This window comes from Gouania willdenowi, chromosome 3, assembly GCF_900634775.1.
Source record: "Gouania willdenowi chromosome 3, fGouWil2.1, whole genome shotgun sequence".
NCBI classification, from domain to species: domain Eukaryota; kingdom Metazoa; phylum Chordata; class Actinopteri; order Blenniiformes; family Gobiesocidae; genus Gouania; species Gouania willdenowi.
The window spans coordinates 26861764-26884541 of record NC_041046.1 but is presented as its reverse complement, the minus strand read 5'-3'; the positions used below and the strand labels follow the sequence as shown (position 1 = coordinate 26884541).

The following is a 22778-nucleotide window of genomic DNA, read 5'->3' as shown; positions in this document are numbered from 1 at the left end:
ACATGTTATTACCTATAATAACATATTTTAAGGATGATTTACTCTTCAATTTTAACATTTTAAAAGCCCTTTGTGAGCAATAAAATATAAATAAGATGTTCTCATGTTAGATGGCATACAGGCATGTATGCTGTCTAATGTAATGCAATTCACAACCTTGCCAAAATCTTCATCTTTTTAAGTTGGTTGTGTGAAATATAAACTAAAAGGAAACATTGACAAACAGTTAAGTGATTGAAGGCATTGTTTACCTTCTACACTGCCCAATCCCAGCTGTATTAAACTAAAAACAAGAAACAACTCAATATTGAACTCAATGTAGTGACCCAATAAAATACACAAAAAAAGAACCACACATTACAAGCTAACAGGATGTAGCAGTAAATCCTTCCTCTTCAAAGTGGACAGGAGAAACTAGTTCTGCTTTGTGAGTAAGCTATGGAGAAAGCTAGAGCAGGAATCCACTGTGCACCCGACTGTGAAATGCATTCAACAGTTGCTTGACATTTTACCTTGAGCTGTGAAGAAACCACGTGATCATTTTATCCACCAAAAACCAATGTGCCATTGCTTAAAGGTGAGGTCACAATTAGATGCAACCTCAACAACAATGACAGAGTCGGGCCATGTTTCTTTTACAGCACAGTGACCTACATTGTTAAATGACAGCTACTGCAGCCGTGACCCAGAACCAGAATCCTTTATATTGTCATTGTACAAAGTACAACAAAATTGCAAATGCTCCCCACACAACATTCAAGTACACTTAAAGATTGAAGCCAGGACAGACACAGTTATCAGAAAAAAACAACATAAGGTATGGTAAAAGTCTGACTGAGTAAAAGGTTCATCAGTATAAAAGTTCATCAGAATAAAAGTGCATTGGTATCAAAAGTGCATCAATATAAATGTGCATGAGGTATAAAAAGTTCATAAATATAAAAGTGCATGAGGTATATATATATATATATATATACACAAAAAAAAACACTATCTGTTAGTTTGATAGAGACGTGAGCTGTTGCAGGAGACTGTACTTGATCCGCATTATAAAGATCATTACTTTGAATGTGGGAACAAAGCAGGTCGAACGAGAAATGACGCACACCGCTTGTAGAGTGATGAAGACGCGCGCATACTTAAGTGCAATAAAGCAGAGAAGATGCTCTCCATCAAGAACTTCAATGCACTTTGTGTTTTCCTTAGAGAACATATTTTACTTGTCTCTATTGCAGCAGCCCAGTCAGTTATGAGCCTGTACATTATTATCTAATGCAGTGATTCTTAAATGGGGGTACGTGACGGCACTCCAGAGGGTACTAGAGAGTGAAAGAGAGAGTGGAAAATTAACAAATAAAGTGTCAGTCTTGGTCCCACCCCAGAAGTGAAATTACCGGAAATAATAAAAACTAAAGGATTAAATTGATCCAGGAGACACTAAATCACAGTTTTTCAACCTTGGGGTCGGGACCTCATGTGAGGTTGCCATAAGTTTAGATGGGGTCTCCTGAAATTTCAGAAAAATTAGAATAGATTTTGATAATGTTTTAATTATTACTATTATTATTTTTTTTTAATTAAAATAACAATCTTTAGCAACTGTATTTCTATATTTTCAGTTTGTGAAATATAAATCTAGTTCAACTAAATGACACACACACACACACACACACACACACACACACACACACACACACACACACACACACACACACACACACACACACACACACACACACACACACACACACACACACACACACACACACACACACACACACACACACACACACACACACACACACACACACACACACACACACACACACACACACACACAGCTCAAACATGAAACTTTGGGGTCGCCAAAAATACTTGATATCGGAATGATCCAAAACACTGTTTCATTCCAAAAACTGTTGTTGGCGGACAAAGAGGGCACTTGGATTCAAAAATAAGAGAAAGGGGTACATAAGCCACAACAGTGTGAGAACCACTGATCTAATGTATTAATGAGTGGGTGGATTGAAGTTAAAGTTTGTTTTGTAATTAATTTTATGTTTTGCATTGTTTGATTATAATTATTTTTTTCTTTGAAACATTAATATGAATTCATGCATTTGCAATGCCTTCATTTTAATGAGGTTTGTACACAGTCACAGCCATAAATGCAATGGTACAAGGAATGTTTTAGAAGATCTGAGGCCCTCAGATGGATTGTTGATAAAAACCCTTTATTCCATGAGGGCTACAGATTCATAAAAAACATGCCAGCATGTTTCAGCTTTTCAGGCCTCCATCAAAAGTCCCTCTAAGTGCCTCAGATCTTCTCAAAACTTTAAGTTGGATCCCCAAACTGAAGAGCACCAGAGAAAGAACATTTTTTGAACTTCAAGAAACCCATGCAGTGCACTCCATGGAGCTGTACAAGTAATTGGCATAATAAGTTATTTGTGTTTTGGTTGGTGGAGTAATTGAGAAACCAACCCTACATAACTGAGTCCAATTTCATAAAGATTGGTCAAATAAAAACAGAGATATGAATTTTTGAATTTTCTCCAATTAACAGATTTTCATATTCGATCCACAAATCCAGAATCAGTATATAGATTCAGATCCTCTCCAAAACATAAAGGAATCTTCCATTGCCTAATGTCCATCTTTGGTTACATTTTTGTCAAAATCTGTTAAGTACTTTTGACGTAAACCTGCTAACAGACAGACAAACAAACGCTGATGAACCATTATGGCAGAGGTAAACATTTGTACCTTGAATTTGTATCTTGACATAGATATTATAAAAGTTACGTTTTAAATGACAAAACAAAAAGGTTGAATTTGTCCATCTTTGTGTATGTGTAAAGAGAGAAAACAAGGTTATGTGAAACTGTTCAGACGACAGAAGTCTCTTTCCAGCTACTTGTGAAATTCTATTTGGGTTCAAGTATCATTGACGAGAAAAAAACATAAAAGAGGACAGTGGAGTACAAAAGGAGAGGAGGGAGAAAGCTCAATAACAAAACAAAAGAATGAAAAAAGCAAACATCTGAACTACATTGAAATTGCAATACGGCCAGAGCGATTAGGTGGATGAACAAAAGATCCTGTTTAATTGCTAAAGAGCAACTGAGATAGACTCTGCACACCCCTCTAAACCTGCTTTTGCATTATCTGTTCACTGCAGAGGCTTCAATAGTTGTGTAGAGTTGATGACATAATTATGAATTAAAAGGGATTAAAAAGGAGAGCAGCTGCACTGGCTTCATGTTGCAAGTCTTCTCTGTTGAAAGGTTGATTTTGCCAGGGTTAAAATATCATCTCCACCAGCATTCAAAGCATGTAATTCAATTAACAGTGACAGGAAGAGAAACATTATCTAAGCATGTGCATTTACTATACACCTGTAAATGCTTGAAAACACGTGATGTTCTCCACAATATATCATAAAACACTGGATATTTGCACTTCAATATGGGAAATACACTTTAACATGGAGGGATAGACTTTCTGTCAGTCGTACATCACTAAGTTAGACACAGGTAAAATAGAATAAAGGGATACATAAGGATGAAAAGCATTTAAAAGTCCAACAACGTAGTTTATGGCATTAAAAGTCTAACAACGTTACTCCGCCTTCGCTGAATGCTAAATGCATGCACACTCCCGGTGGCCAGTGGACGCCGATTTTGTCGAGGAGGGGGAGTAGATTGGAACAACACCCCTCAATCCACCACTTTGTATCCAGACAAGTGCGCACTGATCGCAGTGTTTGCTCGTTCTCTGTTCCAGTCGGTTGTTTTCTCGGTGCATCACTACAAACAACAGACTTATGAGTCTACAAAGTACCCGTGTGATTTTTTTTTTTTTTAATATACCCATTTTTTTTATGTCCTAGTCACTGTGTTTTGGCACTTAAAATATTTGTATACAGTATGTAAATTTTATTAAGAATTGGGAAAACTGTAATGAAAAGCATTATAGATGCAAAGGGAAAGATTGGGTCCGCAGGAAAGGGCATGATATTTGGAAAAGTTAAGCTTTATTGGTGGTGCAGTTCCATACGAGTCGGCTCCATCGTCATGGATCAATGACGACCCGGAGAGACTTCCTACTATTACGTATCCTGATATCATCAACTATCTGGTTTTCACCAAGCATATATGCAGCGGAAGACCTTAAATCTTATAAAGGTTTGGAGGCCTATAACCAGATGTGTGTGGATCAAAACATCAACAACAGATGTGTCGTAAAAGCCAAACTAAGTAATGCAATAATGACAAAAGGTCAGACCTTTTACCTGGAATACAATACATTTTAGCTCTACATTTTAGTAACTGTGTTGCTACTGTAGCAGGCTATTAAATGTGATTATATTAAATCAATAATGCCGCATGCAGTAGCTTGATATAAATGATATTATTATCATCACACTAGAAAATTAGTTAAAGGTGCACTCCGTGACTTTCAGATCCCTCTCTCCCTCCCTCCCCGCTGCTCTCTTGCCCTGCCATTAAACTTTCCAAAGTCCCTCCCTAAGAGGAGCTAACAAGCTAATGTTAGCCAGACAGCAACATCACAGTAATATAACATGCTCTGTTAAAAGCATATTACTGCAGCGCTTCTCTCTCTCTCTCTCAATGTGCACATACCTCAGTAGCAGCAGCAACTCAGTGTCACTTACAGCAGCCACATGGAGGCTGCAACGCGCACATGAACAACACATGCACTACAGAGTTCTCGCGTAACAATTACAAATTAAACATAATATAACTCAAGCAGTAGTAATTACCTTTCAAGCAGAAAAGTCACCAATTCCATCTTCTACTCCTCCAGACCATACACCGTAAAAAAGATGGCGCTCTAGCTCTGGGAAAGGGGCGGGGCCTGTGAGCAACAGCTGTCAGACAGCCCATCAAACACAATCCTGGCTCTGATTGGTTCTTTTTGTTTTATCACACAAACTACTAGTTTGATGTAAAGCTGTCCTTACATAGTGATAGCTCTAGCAAATATTACAAAAAGGCTTTTACATCAATGAATGATAACAACTTGCTGTGAAAGGTTTCTCAACTTAATGCATTGTATTTCGCATGGTCACCATATGAGATAAGGTGTAAATAAGCATCCTTATTTAAAAAGCATTATTATTTACATACAAAATTATGAATAATTGCTACAAATTTTTTAACTTTTTTCTAGAATAAAAGCTACTATATTTTGTAAAAATGTATCTAGGTTTAAAAATTAAATGTTGCTGCTCGTTTCACGATAACTGATGTTAAGTCAAGAGGAAAAGGTTTAAGGTATGCAGGCTTTTGCTGGTACATTGTTTTGAATATCTGGTCATTTATAACCATGACCCTTAATTAAATAGACCATGTGATAACCAAATAATTGTACATTATCATTGGCTTTTTATTTTAGTAGAATGTAGATTCAAACTATTTCCTCCTCTTAAAGAAAATACCTGACTTTCTTTTTTAAAATGTTCAGTCAGGATGAAAGTAAATCTAAGGCCAATATATTAGAATTAAGTGAGCAACAAGACATTGTACCAAGGTGAAGTTTGGTTCAAACCTTCATTACATCCCATTAAGCAGGAAAAGCTCTGTTTTTATCACTTCATATAGTACCACACAATCTGCACTGTCCATAACCCAAGTACAAATGAGCATCTAAACCCTTTGAAACAACAAAACTGCACATATAAAGCTAGACGCAACCACACAGTTAACTACCAGCTGAATAGCAGTTCTTGCTGAGGTCGCTGCATTCTACTTGAGGCATGACTCATGCAAACTCCAGACTCCTGTCGTTAGCAAGTGACGGTGTCCAAATGACGTGTAGTGAAAGTATAATGTATTCCTTGATATGAGTGTTCATTGTGTGCAGATGCATTCCAACGTGGTGCAAAAACCATGATGCAACAACAATGACAGAGCTTCATGCTCATGTATGTGTTTGGTAACTGTGACTTTAGCCTGTCTAAGAAACATCTAACCATCTACAGACATGCATAAATGGAAATGATACAAAGTAAGTTTATTTCATGAGTTTCTTTTGGCCAACAGGTTGTAGGCATGGAAGGATTTATTATTTAAAGATCAATGAAAAATAAATTTCTTACTCAATATGTATAATCATAAAAAACTAAAATTTTTTAAAGAGCATTTTTTATGGTTATGAAATAATAGAACTCTATTTAATTAATGTTGAAAATACATTAGCAGGTGTAGACTTTAAAGTTTAATTAACTAAAAAGGTCATTGTTGCATGTTTTGCAATGGATTACTGAATTAAACTCTTTAAATGTACCTTTAAGGTTCAGGTAATAAGTCAGTATGTAAACTGAGGTGTGCCAAACAGAAAACACACAAGCTTTCAATCAGAGATCCTGCAGAACCAGGATAGTCATTGCAGACATTTCTGTATTAGTGCAGGCCTGTTGTGACACTACCTCATGTCAATATTTGTGTATTGCTTTACAGTTTTTATTTGTACATCCATAGATGAGTAATGTTTTATGCTCACAAACCACTTACATCTCAGCCACCCTGTCTGTGCTAAAAATTGAAATAACTTGAGGGGGGGATTTTCATGCAATGTTGTGCTGGAATTGATTTTTACAAAAAGAGAGACTTGCGTCATAAAGCTGTGATAATGATGGTGATCCGCGTCCAACTATACAACTGAACCCGTAAGCCAAAGACTATGAGGAGACTTTCTACTCTCACAATTTGTCAGGATAACTAGGAATTTCCGAGAAATTGAACAAGTTTCTCTGACGGGACACTGACCACTGACAGGTAAGGACTTGCAGCACTTTTGGAGACGGAGTAGAAGAGATTAACCCCTGAAGCATGTGCAGAAAAGGATGAGGTTCTGCTGGTTTGAGAACTTGGCATCCACAGTCCCAAATCTCTGTCTCCTCTGCTGGTTGTCAGAAATCCATCTGCTCCACGCTGTCTGTTTTTCTGCCTGGGTCAGCGCTACACCCATCTCGGACCAAGATTCTCTACAGCTTTTATCACATCCCGGGATCTCCTCCTCCGCTCTCAAACGATTAATTTTCTGCCACATTTCCGCAGCATTCTAAAGTATCCTAAAGAATCTCGCCACCTCCTGTCTCCATCTCACACGTTCTTATCTTTCATCCTCCCATCCTTTTGCTCTCTCCTACCCACACACTCATTCAGTATTCATATTGTAGAGGACATTTGTGAGCAAGAAGATGAGCGTGTGCATCAGTGCTGTTTTCCAGTGCAGAGGAATGCTTCTTTTTGTCCTCTAGACTTTTCCCGTGCTCCCTTTCTCCCCTCCCTATATCTAGCTAATCCAGATTCCGGGTTTGTGTTGCTCGTCTTTTTTTAGACCGAAAGCCATGTGCCACTCACTCCTACTCTCCCTCTGCCTCTCTCTCCATCTTTTTCTCCCACTGCCACCCACTCAATCCCTTTCACCTCTTCCCACTCCATTTTCTCTTCTTTCAGTTGATGTGATTGTGCGTGTACTGATGAGCACATGTGTGCATTTGTTTATACATGCATGTTATTTTTATATCAGAATGGCATATGTGGCCTACCAACCTGTCTGAGGCTTGCTGGCCCACACCATGAACAGATCTGTTTGTTATTACTACTCAGATGATGAAAATCCTTGAAACACTTAGCAGGAGCTCTGCAAGTTAAACAGTGTCCTGAATTTGAATTTATCTTGACTTTAATGACATTTTACACACATTTTTTCCTGAAAGGTTGTTTAATGTTGGCAACAGCATGAAGTGTGCACCACGATAGTGAAGATTTAGAATTCATATGCAATACTATATCTTAGGATATATTAAACCAATTTAATCCAATTCAATTAAACCCCTCACTTAATCAATCGCTGTCTTTGTCGCTCCCACACATACGCACACAAATGGCGACAGAGCAGCCATTCATTCTGGTAAGCAATACACGCAACTGTGCCTGAAGGAGAGCACACACCTGTCTGAAAATATTCGACCCATTTAATAAGTGAGTAATGCTTTTTGAGCAATGACTTCAATGGATGACTGATGTCAACTGGTAAAAAGAGCAAACCCCAAAATCAATCTGTATGCTACCTAATTTGCAGCAGCACAAACAATACAGGCTTTCTTGCATAAATCAAAGTCTTACACATGTCCTAGATAAAACATAGCTTCATTATTGGGTGCTTGTCTAAAAATGTTAATTGTATCATTATCCCCTCTGAATTTCCATTTGCAGCTCCACGACTGAAAGACAAATTTAATAGTGTGACTTCAAGCCACCAGACGCTTCCTTTTTATTCTTTTTCTTTTAAACCAAACACATATTATGTAAAGTCTACTGCTGGAACTGTTAAGATATTGTTTTTCCTTGAGATCTTTAAAATGGCGTAGCTGTGTCTGAAAACGTGAATGTAGCCTTCAAGAAAATTTTGACGATTTCACAGGGTGATGCAAAATTGTTGTACAATCCCTCTAACACTTTATGCAAGTTTGGAAAAAAAAAAAAAACCCAAAAATAAAACAAGTAAAGATATCATTTGATAAGATGAGTTTTTTCTAAACTGAACACATAAGAAATATGGTGGTTTCGTAAAAACTTGGTTTCACCAAGAACACGAAAAATGGACAGAAATTACACAATTTATGAATTGATGAAATGGGTAATATTGTTATTATTAATGTATGTATATTATTTTAAAATAATATCAAGCCAAAACTGCAATATGACACGGAATATACCCTTACATGCACATTGAGACAATATCACACATTTACTCTCCATAAACAGATGACCAAAGTTACGGACTTGTCAATTCTACGTACTTTCACGCAATATAGCTACTGCAAATGAAATAGTATATTTTATGGTATGAGCTAAACCCGTACCTACATTTTCATGAAACTAATGGCCCAATTTCATCAAGTTTAGCAAACAGACCGATGTCAAAACTTGTGCAAAATCTCGTAATTCTAGCGCATGTTTTTGGCCCTCTGGTGAAAAACAAGAGTTAATTAACTGTATTGAGCCTTTTTGGAACAATGTATACAAGTTTAATGTCCAGTAATGACATCTAATTTGGGAAAGCCAATGAAAGAAAAATGAGTAAAAACATGAAACAGAATTGGGGACAGTTTTAAAATGTAAAATCTGAGGTTCCAGAACTATGGTCTACAAAGCCTCTTTACACATAAAATAGATGAAATGCAAATATGAGAAGAGGAAAGCAGAGTGAAAAAAACTGATGAAGCCTGAAGTAAAGCATCCTGTAGCTGCTTGGGTTTCTTTTGACGTCAGCTCTAGGATTTCTGTGTGAGTGATTACAGATCAATAAAAACAGTCATGTCCATAAATAGGTACACCAACACATCTTCCCGCACTTTAGCTCTGTTCATCCTCACAATGAATTAGAAATTCAACAATAAAATGTGGCTTAATTCTAGAAGCCACTTTATTTGAGGGAATTAACATTGAAAAAACAAACCGAGATATTCAATCGTAGCCCGGTCAAGATTCTGGTTTAAAGATGAACAATCTTACTTCGTACTTGACAACAACAAAACAAGACAAAATACCCTCAACAAAAAGCTAAAACCAAAGACGGTTGTAAATGAAGGTTAGGATCCAAACCAAGCTTTTAGGTTTAACACACAAGCAAACATGAAAAGTAGGGATGCACCAAAATGAAAATTTGTGACCGAAGACGAATAAAATATAAACGCTTGGCCGAATACCAAATGCGGTTTTTAAGTTTTTCACTTTTTTTTTTTAATAGTGCATAAATAGCCTAGAATACATTTTTTGACATGTTTTTTTTTTTTTAAAGAAAGTAAATGTTTATTGAATATTTTGACATTTTTTAAATAAAACAAAACATGCATTCCACAAAAAACTAAAGTGAATTAAAGGAGAGGTATGAGGAAAAAAATCACTTTATAATGGTTTTGCTACAGTGATATACATCCCTTTAACCTCATTCAGAGGGCCAAAGTTGAAAAAGTTCTGTTTCCTCCCTTGTTATTCCACATTTTGTAAAAAGTCAGCTTTAAACGGGCGAGTTGGATTTTGCCCACGTTGGCAGGTGACGTCACCTAACACGCTTCCTAGAACGTGAGCTCCTCCCTCTCCAACTATCTTACAGCTCAAACAATACTGCAGTTTAATATAGAGTATATATTATAGTTTATCACCATATACGTAAATACAAACTGCACTACTGGACGCCCAAACTGCACTGCTTTTTCTGCTGCAGATCGTGATGGGAGTCACTGCTTGGAGCCACGGCCATTGTTCACACACATCAGCTGTTAGCACTCTGTACTAATGCTACACCAGCCTATGCAGCGAGACCCGACATCGCTTGTAAACTGAGGAGGAAACAAAGGGGATGTTTTCGGATTCGTGGCTCACAGCACTAACAATGGACTTGGTTGTGGAATTGGACAGCTTCCAACTTTTACGCGGTGACGAACGACAAAGAGCGGTAAGCGGAAAGGAGAGAGTCTGGCTGTGTTTGTGTGCGGAAAGGAGGAGCTGTTGCTGCTGCTGCTCTGGTTCTGCAGCACCGCGCACACATTTTTCCAACTCTAAATCACTGCACGTTGTTTGATTGCGTCACACGCTACTATTCGGCCTTGCTTTTAACTCACTAAACTGAAGGCCAAATGTTACTTTTTTTTGCAATATTCGGCCGGATATATTTGGTGGCCGAATATTTGGTGCATCCCTAATGAAAAGCAATTAAACAATTTGAGATTGTGTTAATTTATCTGATTATTTTAGTCACATAAAATACTTTGGATTTGCTCAAAACTTCACATTTAGATACAAACACCGTCAAATCTGTGCTGAAAATCTACCATAAACATACACCTTAATTTCCAAATCTATTTTGTTGACCAAATGTAAATAAATCCCTGTTCAGATGTTCACCTCTGATTTTATCTTCATCTTAATCTGTACTATATTGGTCAAATACACTGCATAGAGATTTATCTGATGGATTGAAACCACTCTTTACACATTCTCTTGCTAAACCTACTCCAAACATTCCTGGTTTATACATTCAACAGATTTAACATAAAACCATGGTTGGTAAACATCAGAAAAAAACACAGTTTCCACAAAATAAATAAATAAATCTATATTTTTCTGAAATTACCGAATGTGATACCAATTCAAATGTAACAAAACAAATTGATTCAAATCAGTAGTCTTTGCCGCTGCCATGATATTCCAAAAGAGTGGGATTACTCAAACCGTGAAACAGCAAACACAGGTGTTAACTACATGCAACAACACTGAGAAAATAAATAGTTTCTCTTGCATTTCAGTGACGTAAAAAGCCACACACATTTGATAATGAAAACAAAACCTTCTCAGAAGACTGCTAGTTTCCACCAGAAACAAAGTATACAGCAGAGATTGCAGGGTAGGCAGTTATCCACCCAACCTCACAAAAAACAAACACATTACCAAAGAAAATCCATTTTATCAGGTAATTTTCAGCACAAAAACACTCATTTTCACATAGCTGGGCTACATTTTGCATCCTTTCAGGTGAAAGTAGAGAAATCACTTATATTCACATCCAAGGGATTTGGCCTCACTAATGCCTAAATTTTAATCAAATATTATGTAGATAGGTCAGCCAGTTTGCTGACAGGTGTAGGATGACAGACAGCGCTCAGAATAAAACAAAGCAAAAATAATGGATGTAGGCAGTCACCTACTTCTGAATTGGTTACTTTTTGACGCAAAAGAATAATTAGGCTACATGTATCTAATAATCATATAAAGACTATGATAAGTAGGGATGCACCGAAATGAAAATTTGTGGCCAAAGCCGAATTAAATAAAAACGATTGGCGGAATACCGAATGCGGTTGTTAAGTTTTTCACTATTTTTTTTAAATAGTGCATAAATAGCCTAGAATACATTTTTGGACTTTTTTTTTTCAAAGAAAGTAAATGTTTATTTAATATTCTGACATTTTTAAAGTATTCCAATAGCATTTGCTTTTAAAAAAAAAAAAGCACAACAAAGGTTTTCATTTATATTAGCCCTTCAAATAAAACAAAACATGCATTCCAAAAAAAAAACTAAAGTGCATTAAAGGGGAGGTATGATGAAAAAAAAAAAAAAAACTTTATAATGGTTTTGCTACAGTGATATACATCCCTTTAGTCTCATTCAGAGGGACAAAATTTAAAAAGTTCTGTTTCTTCCCTTGTTATTCCACATTTTGTAAAAAGTCAGCTTTAAACGGGCGAGTTGGATTTTGCCCACGTTGGCAGGTGAAGTCACCTAACACACCTCCTAGAATGTGAGCTCCTCCCTCTCCAACTATTTAACAGTGAAAACAATACTGCGGTTTATTATAGAATATATAATACTTTATTGCCATATATGTAAATGCAAAGTGCACTAGTTTTTCTGCTGCCGATCGTGTTTGGAGTCACTGCTTGGAGCCACGGACCCATTGTTTACACACATCAGCTGTTAGCACTCCCTGCTAATGCTACACCAGCCTGTGCAGCGAGACCCGACATCGCTTGTAAAATGAGGAGGAAACAAAGGGGATGTTTACAAATTCGTGGCTCACAGCGCAAACAAAAAACTCGGTTGTGGAATTGGACGGCTTCCGACTTTTACGCGGTAACGGAGATCAGTAAGCGGAAAGGAGAGCGTCTGGCTGTGTTTGTGTGCGGAAAGGAGGAGCTGCTGCTGGTTCTGCAGCAACGCGCACACAATTTTCCGACTCAAAAGCACTGCACGATGTTTGATTGCGTCACGCTACTGCTATTCGGCCTTGCTTATATCTCATTCCACTAGGGATGTGACGATTAATCGAAAGGCAGTTAAAAATCAATTCATAGGTATCACTGTTCACATCGATACTGTGACAATTGAATCGCAGTACTTTTTTTTTTTAAACAGCAGAGGGCGCAATCCAGAAGTGTTGGCGGTGGGCGGAATCTGCTACTACTTTCTTTCTGGCTACCTTCTACTCTGAAACGTATTCATAAATGATTCCTTACCCCTTTAGCACCGAAAGAATATCTGAATATCTATATTCTATTAGCTCTGTCTGCTAGCGCATAGCATCTCTTCTTCACTGCAAGATATCTGCATGCCAACTGACCACTGGGTTGAAAACTTAATCTGACAATAGTTTGTGCATTTATTGACTACTGTATATATTGACTGGTAATATTTTACAATCCCTTGTCACTCTTCCTCCCTAAAATCACAAGTTTGTAGTTGTGCAAACCATAATTTATTTCCTCATGAAACTGAATCATAACATTAAATCTAAAAACCATTCCAGATGTTTTTAATTATCCATCTATCTAACTAAAACACATGAGTTTTGTTTGACTTTGAGCAATAAATTGATGAATCGTGCATGAATAAAATAGACAACACAAAACAGATGGGGGAAATGTTTTATTTTACAGTTCTTTGTCCATAGTTTGTAATATAATCACTTTTAAAAGATACCTTTTAACTTTGAAATTGGGGTAAAATGTATCAATTTTTTAATGGTTTTAGAATTAGATTCAGATTATGTAAGATTGGGGGGGAAATCCTTCCCAGCTCTAGGTTAGCCAATAATACATTTTCTTTATATCATAAGCCAAAGTGTAAGAAAACATTAATCAATGGATTGTATTAGTTAACTTGATTTCCAATGATCAATATGTCTTTCCTAGCAATTCTCATATGCTTTTTTCACATGGATATCATATTTGTTAGTCTTTATATTTAGCAAAAAATGTTAGAAAAGCATAATAAATAAATGAATTAGTTGCGACAGACACACAATAGAGTTGAGGTGAGTGTGCTGACATGGATAAACTGAATAAAACTAAATATTTATTAACTAAATTGGTAAAACAAGTGTCAAAATATAACACATACACTTGGATAATTACTGAAAACTGTATGGTTAACCATTTCCATCATATATGGTTTGGTGAACTAGAAGATTGAATACATGACAAGTGACCTTTGAAAGCTAATGTAGAGCCCTGTAAGCAACCAAGCCGTTTCATCTGCGATAAAACAGATGTGCCGGACAGCCAACATACAAGTTCACAGAAGAAAGAAATGAGAAATAACGATGGAAATAAAAATGAATTTTTAAAAAAAAGCACGACGTGCCATTAATTTGTTTGAGTCTATGAATAAATATGTTTTTGCTGCTTCCGACTATTTTAGTTTAAAAAAAAAAAAAAAAACTCAAACTTTATTCATATATGTTGTTACACATTGTTACACATATAAATTTGTCCTCTGCAATTTAACCCATCCCCTGGGGGGCAGTCGGCAGCCATTTTTGCGGCACCTGGGGAGCAGTTCGGGGTTAAGGGACTTGCTCAACATCCCACAGTGATGGCCCAGGTGGGGCTTGAACCTGGAACCCTCTGATTACAAGGCCAGCGTCCTTAACTAGTAGGCCACCACTCCCAAGAGCGCCTTGGGGTGAAATGTCAGCCTCGAGCCCTGCCACATGTGTCACCAGAGCCAGTTATGGCATTTGTCATTGCTGCCTCTGCTCTGTACGATGTCCTACATAACGGACAAGCTCTAACTAAATGTTTGCATTATGAACAGGCCTGGATTCAAGTTTAGTTTGGGTTTAATATGAAGTCGGCTCACTGTTTGCTGCTATGACAAAGTCTACTTCCCAGTGTGAGAAGAATTGGTGGTTATGGTAATGACCTGTGACCTTTTCTCAACAAAACCTTCCTGAATGTTGAATGTGTTTATTTCAACAAAGGTCAAGGCTTAATGGAGACCAGTCAAGTTCTTGCCACCAAACTTGGTCAATAAACAGGAGCAAGGGTAGACCAGAATAAGATAAGATAAAACTGTTCCACAAAGCTGAGAGCATAAAACTAATCAGGAAGCATTTGTACAGTGAAGCAATAAAAAAGGGGCAAAAAATCAAACCTCACAATAAATCTTCCCTCTCTAAAATTTACAATTCAGGCAAGTAATGATGTCTGAACAAACCACATATATCCATCAGGCTCCCAGGCAAGTGTGATCCCTCACTTATAACATTTCTCCATAATATTTGAGTACAATGGCTGTAAGATTTCATTACCTACTCTTACTATACCCCAGGGGTGTCAAACTCACTTTAGTTCAGGGGCCAAAAAACAGAGCAGTTTGTTTTCGAGTCATTTCAACATTATTGTACCCTAGTTTGCACTTCTACGTACACATAAAATACAAACTATGTAAGAAACCGGCAATATCCAAGCAATAAATGATAAATATCAGTCCCAACAGGATCTTCACTTTAAATTTCCTAGACTTTGTGACCAATTTATATTCATCTAAGGGACATATTATGGAATACTTTCAGGAAAATCTAAATATTTTGTAAGAATATTGATTTAAAAAAAAAAAAAAAAAAAAAAAAACGTTTAAAATTATAAATGACCGCAATCATGCAATATAAACAACGGGAAAACTGTTAGTAATACAATGATTTATGTTTTAGCTGTCATTTTCACTTTCTCCTGTGGGCCAAACTGGATGCTCCTAAGGGCCAGATTTGGCCCCTGGGCCATGAGTTTGACACACTGATGCTTTGTGGTACATTTGATGTACTTTAGTTTATGCAGCTGAGTTAGTTATTTTCTGTGGACATCATTGCACGCTGTGATTTCTGTTATGTTCCTTCACTTGTTTAAAAACCACTGGACCTTGACTGGTATTCAGTCCGTAAGCTAAAATGCTTGATTTAAATCAGTTCTTCTCAAACTTTTTTTTGCCTCAAGTACCCCCTTTCTCTTATTTCTGAATCCAAGTACCCCCTTTTTCTGACTACAACATTTTGCTTTAAAAACAACTATAGAGCATAATGATGGAATGAACGAATGATAACACACATTTTAAAGAATCTCATTTTATAAATAAGTGGAAAGAAACAGTATTTAGGGCAGTGGTTCCCAACCTTTTTTGGATCGTGACCCCATTATTATATCAAGAATTTCTAGAATTAGTTTTTGATCATGTCTGAGCTCAGATTTTAAAATAAAATGTTTTATTGTCTTTTAGTTGATCTACATTTATATTTCACAAAGTGAAAGTATTGAAATACGGTTGTTTAAGATTGTGTGAGGTTTTTTATAAAAAAAATAAAATAAAATCTATTTGAATTTTTCTGAAATTTCAAGCAACTCCACATGGGGTCCCGACCCCAAGGTTGAAAAACACTGATTTAGTGGCTCCTTAACAGATTATTTCTATAGTTGTCTTAGGTGGGACCAAGACTGACACTTTATTTGTTAATTTCCTCTCTCTCCCTCTCAAGTACCCCCTGTAGTGCCATTGCGTACCCCTAGGGGTACACGCACCACCATTTGAGAAACCCTGATTTATAAATGACCAACAGCATCATGTCCGTCTACATTAACACCAAGGGACCCACAATCAAAAAGAAAACCATAAAATGTAGCTGTCAGTGAGATAATGAGATGTTGTGATTTACTGATCAATCCACAGCTTGTATGTTAGTGTTTTAAAGTCTATAGTATATTAGGTTGTACAGAAAACTGTCCCAGGTCGCTTTTGAAAATTGTCCAAATGAGGACACGGATGCAAATGTATGGCGTAACCGACCATAATGACTTGCTGCCCGGCTTGTTTATACATGCTACAGCCTCCTAATGTGTGATTCCGGTACTTCCTAATCTCATCTAAGCAGGGCAGCAGCCTCAGGTGGCTTCCTCCCCCGGGGCCTGGATAACGGTGACACGGCCTCAGATTTGAGTCTCACTCAGCGCTGAGACACGAGTTGAAAAGCCGGCTAACACTTCCTAAGGAGTCGTGCCACGCGTTTCTTCAGCTCCACCTACCTGTATTTTGACGATGCCTTGTCGAGACCCACAGCATCGGTTCCGCTCTCCGACCCTGCATATCCCCTCGGCTGCTGCAGACCCTCCGCCTCAGCCCACGGAGCGCACCGGCAGGAATGGGTCCTCAAACGTCTCACGACGGAGGCTCTAAAACGGCTCTGCAGACGTCATTGCCGCGTCGGGATGAATGGACCAAGAGGCAGAGAAAAGCAAGAGCCTCCACTGTTATCCACCGGCTGACAGGCAGCTCAGATACATAGCGTCAATTATTAACACAGATGTGAAGGAACAGCTGGAGAATGACGGCTACGTCTTCGGTGTAATTGCAACACGTCTTCGGCTGAGGCTGCTCACTGGGACCAAGCTTCTTTCTTTACGTCCTTCCTTCGGTCGGAGCTCGGCATAACTATGTGTGCCCAGTCCCCAGAGGAAGCACTGCTTCTCCGGTATGAAGAACTGGGCGAGCCCCCTCGGTTTTCACGTTGTGCTCAGTCGAACAACTCCCGTGCCTTGACACGAACAGCTAAAACATAGCCAGCGTTCCTCGGGAGTCCAGCCCATCTCCGAAAGACATGTTTCCGAATAAAAATAGGCATGAATCGGGGTAAATCCTTTTCCGTGTGTGGCTGCTCGGATGCCGTGTGGCGTTTGGTTTACGCACACCTGACTCGGTTTGTGTGTAAATGGCAGCCCGCAGATAGTGTTGAACACTGGAGGAGGATCTTGTGGTGAAACGGCGCCACCGGTGGTTAGTGACGAGCACAGGAATCAGCTGCTGGTTCATCGTCAAAGAGAGCAGTGTTTTTTCCAGAGGCTGCCGCTCCCCTTTGTGAGGTCATCCAGAAAGAGCCAGGGGGCACCCAGCACTGGCCCCTAGCTGTGTGTTAGGTTGGCTAGTAGTTTCACACAAGTCTCACCATGTATTACTAATTACTAACCATTTTCTCTCAATATAACGTTCAAGTTAAAAAAAAAAAAAAAAACCGCAACGTGATCTTCCAAGTATGACAGGACCAGGGGCGGGTCTAAGAGATTTTGGTTAAGGGGGCACCTCAGGGGCACAGACTCGGATTAATGTGGCACACAAAATTGAAATTTTTTTTCTTGATCCTCTACCATTTATGTATCCCTTATCCTTATATTTATCACTATTATTATTATTGCTGCTGGCTTGTGTTTTTGTTTTTTGTTTTTTTGTTCTGTGCACGACTACCAAGAATATTCCCTGTGCTGTTTTTTTTTTGTTTTTTGTTTTTTTTAAACTGTACTCGGCAAAAAAAACTTTGTGATTCTGATTCAGTTTGGCATACTTTGTTGTAAAAATGTAAGAGTGACTGCCCTCTACGAGTTACGAATCCTTTCAAATTTTGACAGCTGAGCATACATTTGATATCAGTGATATCAACCATATTTAAACTGTACTAGTACTTCAATTTGGAGTGCATGTATTCAGTTTTGATTAACTAATGCACAACTACACCTTACTATTTACTAAATTGACAAAGTATTCGTTGATAAACAAGCATAAGTCATTCGAGTCTTTCTCTGAGTCCTAATGCAGCCAGACCTCAAGTCTGAGTCATCAACAAACGAGTCCGAGTCGAATGAAAAGTCCTACATATTAGGACTTGAGTACGAGTCTCGGACTGAGTACAACAACACTGGTAACAATTGCTAGCAGTACTTTGGCACATCATTTTAGGATATTTTGGATTTGGTTGATTTCCAATTGTATAATTTTATAGTAAAGTAAATTTGTAGTTTATAACTGTTGTGTATTTTTTTCTCTAGAAATGTGCATTCAGTTTTTAAATAATGGGAATTGAGGTTTGAACTACTGCATTATGTTTTAAAGACCTTAACATGTTCCTTGTTTTTGGACACACCAGATTTTTGTCCTATAAAGCCAGTTGAGTTAAAACCATGCCAAAGTATTTGGATGACCTTCCAAATGCTTTTATGCTTTAAACAGCAGAAAGGTTAAATGTCTATCAATAAAGCACCTGACATGCAAATGTGAAAGAACTCTATTGTTTTCATCTGCTCAGTGACTTAAATATAATAGTTTTGTTGGACAATATACCCATGGCCACTAAATATTACATGTTAATTGTTACAGGTATTATCACAGGGGATGTAATTAGAAAAACATATCTCTAAACCAACGTCAAACATTAATGCATGTTTTAAACTAATCAGGTATTGCATCTATCAACCATGCACCATGTCTTTTATTTTGGTGAAATGTTTTTGAACTTCCTCTAAAAATTGTTCTGGTATTCGGACCAATATCTGAAACACTGAGGAAGGCTTTGGGTTGTTTCGTGTTTTCTTAATTGCACACTTCTCTGCGTCGTCATACATTCACCACACCAAGATCCTATTGTCTTACTGGGTACCATCTTGGTATGCTCTTCTTTGAATCCAAGGGTGTGGGTTTGCGTCACGTTATAAATTATATAGTACGCTACAGTGCACACATGAGGCGGGTAGTTGGGTAGCCTACTCACAAAAAAAAGCTTTTCTAAATTCTTGAAGTCAAACAGGAAAACCTTAGCATGTTCTCATCGTAAACACACACAGGTTTGAATCTCATCAGAGAGCAAAGCTTGTGGTCTGCTCCAGTCACACAGACTTCTTCACAGGCTGCTGCCAAGACATGCCTGCCCTCAGGCCATGTGCTCTGCCTAGGAGACACCCAAGTCAAAGATCTCAAACATGCCGACACCTTGCGTCATTAGAAGTCATTTTATTGCAATTATCTGGATCTCAATGTAAAGAATAAAGATTACAATTTAATTGAATGACTAAATGTCTTTTTTTTTATCAAACAAAAAGCATACATCCTCAAATTTAAGAAGAAAGTCTGCTTTTAAATTTGCTTCACATATCACTTGTGTCAGTGTTGACCTATATGTGCAACCTCAGTGGATAGTTTGCCAATAATACCTTCAAACATTCAAGTTATTTCATTTTTAATGCAAAAATACAGTGACTTATCCACTAATACAGTGTTAATGTAAGAACAAAAGGAACAGAAGATGGATGGATGCCTAGAAAATGTATTATTTCTGAATAAAAGACTTAGTATCTTAAAAAATAAACCTCAAAAGCCATGATGTGAGTGACTCCCCCCACCCTTTCATGCACCAAATGGTACATCCCAGTCTCTCCTCCTATTATTCTTTCCCTCCTGCCTTCGGCGTCCTCCATCTCTCTGCTTTCCCTCATTTCCCCATATTCAGGGTAGTCCAACTTCCACAGACGGCTGTTCTTCTTCCTCCATCTGTTATCACTGTATTCTCTGCAGAGCTGTGGCAGAGGTAAGTCATACTAATATTTTCCTTAATACATCACAGGAAGATTTAGAAGGAACCCATTTTTGTAAAGATCTCACCGTAACTGTAAAGCTTTATGGTCAGCTTAAGCCTCAGCAGTATTTATTTGAGCTCAAATTCCCTCATCTCCTTTCTACCGAAGTCTCCTTTCCCCACTGACTGTGATCCTTTTTTTCTCTCCTCCATCTTGTCCTCCATTCATGGCACAAATGACTCATGCAGTCTTTTATAGTGAGTGAGCAGTAAGTAAAACCAAACATGGATTGTGCCTATTATCGCATGTGGGGAAAGCTGTAGGAATTCAAAAGACAACGATTTTGGCAAAGGGAGTTATTCTCTATGACCATAGCTGCAGCTGAAACAATTTCTGGTGTGGTGAGCAGTGGAGTTCACGTCAATGTCCTTTTTTTCCAAGGTCACATTTGAGGCCCCTTGGCTTCCTCACTCCCGTGCAGTTAAATCACCAAAAATCAGGGCTTTCTAACGTCACTTGTGTCTGCACTCAACAAGAAGATGTATCACAAGACCCAAGCCTAATTTAGAAAGATTATCTTAATGTGTCTGTTTGCTGTTTTTCCCTCAGTGAAGCAGCACAGAGCTGACCGTATAAAGGCTCCTCCTGTACAAGACCACACCTCTGACTCAAGAGTCCATGGAAGCCAAGGCCAAGTCGGGGGCTCCTGGAGCCAAGGCAGCTTCCAAAGCAGAGAAAAAGGAGCCAGTAGCCCCACGCAAAGCAGACCCGGCCCTTATCAACCTTGAGCCTGAGTTTCCTCCTCCATCCCAGGATGAAGCAGCGCCTGAAACAGCAGCAGCAGGTGATGAGGCTTCAGCCTCCAGCACAGACTCTCTGGAACACTTAAAACCTTTCCTCATCGGTGGTGCTATTATTGCTGCAGGAGCCGTGTTGCTAGGAGTGCTGTTACTGGCAAGAAGAAATTAAGCCAAGTCTTTATCTCCAGTTGTAACTCAAGGACCATTCAACTGGTTCACAGATGACAATGGTACAGATTAGCAAATGGGAGCAATTTGTTTTTGTTTTTTTAGTTACTGGCCTGGTTTTACTGATAGTAAATCAAACCATTTAAAATTTTATCAAAGCTGTACATGAAGCATATATTTAATATACAAACTATATGCATGAAGTTGCTGCCATGTCACTTGTGTACATATCTATTTCACACAAGATTAATATTGTTCCACTTAGCTTTACTGCCTAAACCTTCTAAAGGCACATTACTCAACTGCTTTAGCTTGTTTATTCAATTTTTTTTAAGGAAAACTGTTTGTACATACTATGGAAAGGTACGGTACTTAGTTCACTGTGCCAAATGATAACGAAAGACTGTAAGTAAGTATGTTGTTAAAGCAGAAGAGATTTAGAAAAAACACCATCAGTGTTATAGGTTTTTACTTTGTTTAACTAATGAACAACACTTTGCAATGAGCAGTTAACATTACCACCCAGGATAGAAAGATACAAAGTTCCTAATTGCCCAATGTTTAATGCAAATAAAACAAATAAGATTAAAAAGAAAACCCATGAAACTTTAAAGGGGAAAAACAGAGGTAACGTTTTGTTCATGCTAGTAATGGAAGAAAGTGTTCTGAATCTGAATTCTTGTTAAAGGATGTCAGATATCGATAACATGTTATGTCTTTCCCAACAACAAAAGCATGTCGGTTCCGTTAGTTTTTAGCTAACAGTGAAACTTAGCTGTCGTAGGCTTAAGAGTCATGTAGGACACTTGCTGCCAAAATATCTGAGTTGTTCAATCTTCACTGTGTTCCTCACGTGGTTTTGAAATTCATGTTTGCCATTATTATCTGTGCCAGATTGGCCAAGGTTGTGAGCCAATAAGTGTAATGAGCTAGGGTCAAATAGCTAACTCAGTGGGTGAACTGGTAGCTAGCTAAAAAGTTGTTGTTTACACTTCCACATGATATCAACTCCCGTACAACTCCCATTAGGGCATCACTGTAGTAGTTGGATTAAAAAAAACACACATCCATTTTTATTTTAACTGTATAAATTTCACACGTAACTTTCACTTCACAGGAGAAATATAGTATGAGCATATCACTATGATCACATTTAAAACCTTACTTACATCGAAAAGATAGTATGCCAACACAGACATCACCTTATGTTGTACAATACAGTGTACCAAAAAAAAGAAAATTCTTATTTTCATATTACTAACAGCGTATAAATGCAATAATACTGATAGGACTCCTCCTTTTAGCATATGTGCTGTAGCAAGTTCAATTGCAGAAATGATATGTAATATTGAATGATGTTATCGATGGCAATGATAGAGATGTTACTGTTAATAATGGTAATGGAAATGTTTCTCATGGAAAATGTATGATATTTAACTTGTGTATGACATATTTTTTATAGTTCTGATTTTATTTTTTAGCATCCCTGCCCTGCTCCCAAATGTCAAAATGTAAAAAGAAATATGTTGAAATTAAAACCATAATAAAGACAGTCAACCAACCCATATGAGTTTGTTGTTGTTGTATGAATTTAAAGTGAAACAAT

General features: G+C 37.8%; 1 protein-coding gene and 1 long non-coding RNA gene across 3 annotated transcripts in view; one reads left to right on the top strand and one right to left on the bottom strand.

Moving 5' to 3' along the window:
* Window positions 1-17806, bottom strand: part of dagla (diacylglycerol lipase, alpha) — a 41630-nt gene extending 23824 nt beyond the window's left edge. The window contains exon 1 of one of the 2 annotated variants that reach the window (XM_028475329.1): window positions 16893-17806. The gene's annotated coding sequence lies outside the window, so the exon portion shown is untranslated. The remainder of the gene's footprint in view (window positions 1-16892) is intronic. The other variant, XM_028475330.1, reaches the window with a different exon arrangement.
* A 2266-nt stretch (window positions 17807-20072) lies between these two features.
* Window positions 20073-22733, top strand: LOC114480961 (uncharacterized). The gene is made up of 2 exons (XR_003676203.1): window positions 20073-20215; window positions 20814-22733. It is a non-coding gene; the product is annotated as an uncharacterized LOC114480961 (long non-coding RNA).
* The last annotated feature ends 45 nt before the right edge of the window (window positions 22734-22778 follow it).